The sequence below is a fragment of the Rhincodon typus genome, chromosome 26 (genome assembly GCF_021869965.1).
Source record: "Rhincodon typus isolate 14 chromosome 26, sRhiTyp1.1, whole genome shotgun sequence".
Classification (NCBI taxonomy): Eukaryota; Metazoa; Chordata; class Chondrichthyes; order Orectolobiformes; family Rhincodontidae; genus Rhincodon; species Rhincodon typus.
Genome location: NC_063357.1, coordinates 17,037,132 through 17,043,401, shown reverse-complemented (window position 1 = coordinate 17,043,401; position 6,270 = coordinate 17,037,132). Strand labels below are relative to the sequence as shown.

The window sequence follows — 6,270 nt, the reverse complement described above, 5'->3', positions numbered from 1 at the left end:
TATGATAGGAAAAAGTGAAGCTCACTGCTACTTCGTTTAATTGATAGAAATTCTATTTTACCTTTAGAGGTGCCTTAAAAAGTGTGTTTTTAAACAAATAAATGAGCTTCAATTCAAATAATTAAAGTGCGTTTAGGTTTTGAAACGACTGAGTTGAATGCAAGTAGATTGTAAATATATGCATCACTGAATAGTTTGCAGTGTGTGCACTAACATTAGGCTGTTGAAATGATGGCAAAGATTAAATGGTTTAAAGAGTTAGGATAGGCAATTGTTTACTGTAAAATAAAACCCCGATTAATGCTCAAGACCTTTCAAAATCCCAGGTTTACCTGAATATTGTGAAAGTGACGCAATGGAAGTACAAAAAACAAATTATAACTTGGGACAAAAAACTTTGACCTACACCGAAATCTTTGGAGATACTCATAGGAGGTTGAGAGGCAATCTTATAGAAGTTTATAAAATAATGAGGGGTATAGATAGAGTTAATGGTAGTTGCCTTTTCCCTAGGATGGAGAATTCAAGAATATTGGGGCACATTTTTTTAAGTTGAGAGGAGACAATTTAAAAAAAAGACATGAGGGACAAATTTTTTACACAGAGCGTGGTTCCTGAGGAAGTGGTGAATGTGGGTACAATTGCAACATTTAAAAGATATTTGGATAAGTACGTGAATAGGAAAGGTTTGGAAAGATATGGACCAGGAGCAGGCAGATGGGACTAGTTTAGTTTGGGGTTACGTTCAGCGCAGACTGGTTGGACTAAATAGTCTGCTTCCGTGCTCTATGACTCTATGGCAGGAACATAAAAAACAAAACAAATACAAAGACTGGAGAGATAAAATGACCTGTAAATAGTATTATGAGGAACAGTACTAGTCATGTGATATGCACAGGAGACAAAACAGTAGTATAAAAAAGAGGAAGCAAAAAGATACAAAAGATGCTGGAAATCTGGTATGAGCAGAAAATGGTGAACTACTCAATGTTATACTTCCTAACAAAGGGTGGTTATTATATGCAAAAGGAGCTTCTTTGGCAGTCTCTCAGGGTTGAAGTAGCTGTTCTTAAATTTGCTCATTACAAGCAGTCCCCCGTTTTCAAACACATCCTGTTCCTGAGGGAGTTCGCAAGTCAATTTGTATGTAAGTCAGAACATGATGCAGGACAATATAATGCAGCCATTTGTAAGTATTGGAAATGTTCATGTGTGGGATATTTAAAGTTATACCTCTGTATGGGATCACTTTCATAATTATGAGCATTCATAATTTGGACATTTGTAAATCGGGGATCCCCAGTAGCCTAAACTTGTTCAGTAAAAGGTATTGACAGAAGTGAGAAGCTAACTCCAGGAAAACGCAATAATCTTTTTCTTTTTATTGTGCTGTCTTCAGCCGGGTCTGCAATGTTATCAATGCTGCCAAACATATATGCCATGTTTTCATGCTCCACTGCAAAATCCCACAACATCTCTACAACTTTTGCTGCTTCAGCTGATTATGGAATTTGAATTCAATAAAAATTTGCAATTAAGGGCCTAATGATGAACATGAAACCCTTGCTGATTGTCAGAAAAACCCACCTGATTCACCCATTTCTTTAAAGGATGGTAATTGTCACCCACAACAATGTAGTTGACTTTAACTGCCCTCTAGCAATTAGGGATGGGCAAAAATACTGGCCTTGCCAGTGACACCCACATCCTGTGAATAAATTCAAAACAAGCCACTGAAACAGACAGGTGAATGGGCTTTTCAGGGTTGTCAGAGTAAAATTTTTTTTTTCCTCAGTTTAATGTAATTTGTCCACTTGCTTGAGCCACACCTTAAAGATTCTGGAGGTGATCTCGTTAGCCTCATACCGTGCAGGTAATGTTTTTTATTATTCATTCACAAGATGAGGGCATAATTGGCTAGCCAGCATTTATTGCCTATCCCTAACTGCCCAGAGGGCAGTTAAGATTTATCCACATTGCTGTGGGTCTGGAGTCAAATGTAGGCCAGACCAGGTAAGGATGGCAGTTTCCTTCCCTCAAGGACTTTAGTGAACCAGGTGGGTTTTTCCCCCCTGACAATTGATTCATAGTCATCATTAGATTCCTAATTCCAGATAATTATTGAATTCAAATTCCACCATCTGCTATGACAGGATTTGAACACATGGCCCCAGAACATTATGTGGGTCTTTGGATTAACAGTCCAGCAATAATACCGCCAGGCCAATGCCTCCCCTTTGTGTTGACTATCACAAAGCAAGTGACTTCTTGGAAAGCTTTTCAATGCTGTCCAGGTTGGCACATTCTTTGTTCACTTTCCACCATTGCACATTTCATCTTTTAAGCATTAATGAGTGATCTGGTAAAAAGTGTTAAAACAATCCAGTGATGTATTCTGAAAAGATACTGCAAACGGTGGCAATTACTGTTTCAAACAGGATAATAGGCTTTCTTATTCTCCAATGTTTACAGGGGAAACAGGGTTTGAAGAGACTGTTTTCCCATTCATAATTTGAATTACATATTTAGAACTTGTACAGTATCACTGGTTACGAAGGCTTCTTAAATATCATAAAGTTACAGAATATGTGCAATGGTTATGGTTGTATAACTTCCAGTTTCTGGTTACTGCATTATAAAGCTGAACACACCTAACCTAGTGTACATGCCTCAGCACTGGGTCCCTTTATCTTGTGAATGGAATCCTTGTCAGTACACATTCCACACCAGTGGCATCTTTCATATTTTAGGTAGCAGCCCATCCCAACCAGGCCAATCATCTTAGCCCCAAGTTAAATGATCCTTTTGGCTCTACAATGTCAATGGGGACCCTCTTCCCTTGGTGTTGCAGAGATATTTTCCCCAACCTGTCCATCACTATAGCTCTTCACTAAAATACATTGATTTCTAGAAATTGTGGGTACTACAATTAGGACAATCTTTTGTGTGTGTTTACTGTAGCTAATCTGGTTCCAATATTAAATGAATCAATTGTGATATACACTTTCCAGTTTTCCCATCCCTCGTCTGTGGCTTTAGCTATGTAGCACATATTTATTTGACAATTAATTTTTATATCTATACTTTCTACTACAAGAACCCAGTTTTGCCCTTGATCATACCAACACCATTGGGAATTCTCACGCCTTGCTCTGTATTCTAGTGGCCAATCAGTAGGTTTGATTCAATAGTTCCAATAGTTTTTTTCCCCTATCTTTGCAATATTATTATGTCCCTGACAACCCCTGCCTATTTATCTGCTCCCCTTCAGATATTGCCCTTGCAACTGCTTGCTGGAACCCACACGAGTAGGGAGTTCCACAATCACTCACAGGTCTAACCCAAACTATCAACTGTACCACCACCGGTACTTGGGAAGCAATTCCAATTCAAAAGTGAAAATCAATGTTAATACTCCAGCCCCAAATCATCTGACATCACTGTTCATTCTTCAGGTCAGCTTCCACATCCTGTCCCAGTTGTTTGATCCCCTGTGGGATTCACTGATCCTGCTTCATTGGTGCCCAGGCCTCTCTCTTCACCTTCCATTGATGTTCCAGCAGTTTTGGGATTTGCTTCCTCTCAGGGATCATGTACTTCAGGACACCCTCAGAGAGGTCATTGGTTATGTTCATTGGCTCTCTATAGTGAGGCAGATGTTACATATCACCAAATGTCCAATTGTTCTTGGAGCCTGAAGAGTGGAACACAACCACAAGTTACTGATTGGGCTGTGGATATTACTGTAAAAATAAGTAAAGTTGTCGTAGTGCCAGAGGACTCCTGTCATTAGAGAGAGATGACCAGTGGTGGTTTAACCTAAGAGTTACTTTCCATCAGGTGATGGGAAACGTGAGAAGAGGGGACCTCCACAGTAACCTCAGTGGGAATTGAACCCACACTTTTGACATGACTAAGCAGATGTCTAGTCAGCTGGTCTAATTAACCTATGGTGTACCTAGCTTTTGTGGTTCACAGGTGGTCATAGAATATTTCCTTGTACACAATATGTCACCTGCATCAATTCCTCTACAAATTTTCCCTCTTTAGGAGTTTGGCTATTGCTACAAATTCTGTGACCTTGCTTAAACTAACTGTTAAAATCATAACAAGGGAAAAACAATGTTCAGGGGAAATTAAGGATAACAAGGTGTAGAGCTGGATGAACACAGCAGGCCAAGCAGCATCAGAGGAGCAGGAAGGCTGACGTTTCGGGCCTAGACCCTTCTTCGAAAAAGAAATCAGAATCAAAGGGTCACTGGACCTGGAATGTTAATTCCGATTTCTGACCACAGATATTGCCAGGCCTGCTGAATTTTTCCAGCAATTTCTGCCTTTGTTCACTTTAAACAAATTGATTTCCCCTGAAGATAGTAGGAAGGGTCTAGGCCCAAAACGTCAGCCTTCCTGCTCCTCTGATGCTGCTTGGCCTGCTGGGTTCATCCAGCTCTACACCTTGTTATCTCAGATTCTCCAGCATCTGCAGTTCCTACTCTCTTCAGGGGAAATCAATTTGTTTAAAGTGAACAAAGGCAGAAATTGCTGGAAAAATTCAGCAGGCCTGGCAACATTTGTGGTCAGAAATCGGAATTAACATTCCAGGTCCAGTGACCCTTTGATTCTGATTTCTAGCATCCTCAGTTCTTTGTTCACTTTAAATAAGAAAGAACCCATTGTTTGGCCACATACATAGTAATCATTTCATGTCAGTTGTCTATGGGTCTCAAGACTCACTGAGCTCTTGTGCTCCATGGGACCTCACCACATTTGAATTGTATCATCTTTAACTTTGGTATGAAGATTTCAAATTTCAAAATGACTAGAGCTCCTTCCACATTAGTGGCAATATGTGGTAGCTTTAAAGTCACGCTGTCACTCTTACCCATAACTTGAATCTTTAAATCTAAATTTGCCATAGCTCAGTAGTTTAATTGCTGGATATTGATTAAATTATCAAATCTCTCTAAATTTCTTAGCTTCTCTTTTTTTCTCATTTGGAGTTGAGTTTGAATCCTCAAATCCTTAAACTTTGCAGCACAATTGTAATCCAAAAATCCATCCAATCCAAGAATTCATTATAATTACTCCCAATGTTAGAAAAAAAATTGTTTCACACACAGACAGAAAAGAGTAGCACATACTCTTAATGAAAGGAAAGGAAAACAGAGAAATCAATTGTGACACTCTAAGCAGAAAACTGCATCAAAACAGCATACAAAACATACCACAATGGATTAAAACACTTGTAAGTGACAGTGGCCTGTAACCCACAAAACTACAGGGGCAGCTTGTCCAGCCTGACTCTTTCACTCTCTCTCTCCAACACAGAATAAAGGAATTGTTTCAACCCATTGTTATGGATTCAGCAGCATCTTTTCACAATTGGTCTCTGCTGAGTATTCATTGAGCAAACTGATCCCTCTTTTCTCCTGTAACTTAAAGTTGCCAATGATTCTGTCACACAATGAATGGTTTGCCCTGGTCTCGTACTCTGACTGCAAATCCTGGTATGTGGTTTTAATATGTTGTCTCTTATTAACCATCGCTCACTAATCTACCTCTTTATTCCCTTCCATTGATATGTCACACAGTTTGCCTTCAGGAACTCCACTTTCCCAGCTCACTGACCTGTTCTACATTCTGTATCGTTCTGCTCCTTGTTTATCTCTTCCATTCTGTAAATAGATCCTCCAGTTTCTGGACACAGAAAGAGACTAAATATTGGCATAGATACCCAAACTAGTTTTCTTTCTTTTGTCTTTTTCACAGCCTTCTAGACTAATGCAGGAATTACCAAGGTAATTTCTCACATCATTTTCCAAACTCCTGTTCAAGTTTGTTTTTACCTCCCACCAGAACTTTTGTTTTTGTGATGGCTTCCTGAGATTCTAACTCTTTTTCTCCATTGTATCAATTGATTTTGGTCTGTTATCCATCTGAAGTTTAGTTACTGACCCCTCGGTTTCCCAACTAAAGATGTTGCCTTTAGACATTTCTCTAATTTCACCGCACAATCACCCCATGTGGCTTTCTCCTACTCCCATGGTCAGCTTTCACCTCTGGCCCTGCCCAGCAGTGATTCTTGCTTCTGTCACAGAACAGGCTGTTGATCTACCTATGGGTGAACTCCAAATGCGTTCTAAAGAAGAGTCATCTTGGACTTGAAATGTTAACTCTGCTTTTCTCTCTTCAAGGATGCTGTGAGCCCTCAGAGATAGTAAGAACTGCCGATGCTGGAGTCAGAGATAACACAGCGTGGAGCTGGAGAAA

The 6,270-nt window shown here is 39.6% G+C and overlaps 1 protein-coding gene across 1 annotated transcript in view; it reads left to right on the top strand.

The window, feature by feature from the left end:
• The window catches only part of LOC109921797 (transmembrane and immunoglobulin domain-containing protein 1), a 34,530-nt gene that overhangs the window by 232 nt on the left and 28,028 nt on the right, over nucleotides 1-6,270 (top strand). The gene's annotated exons all lie outside the window — the stretch shown is intronic.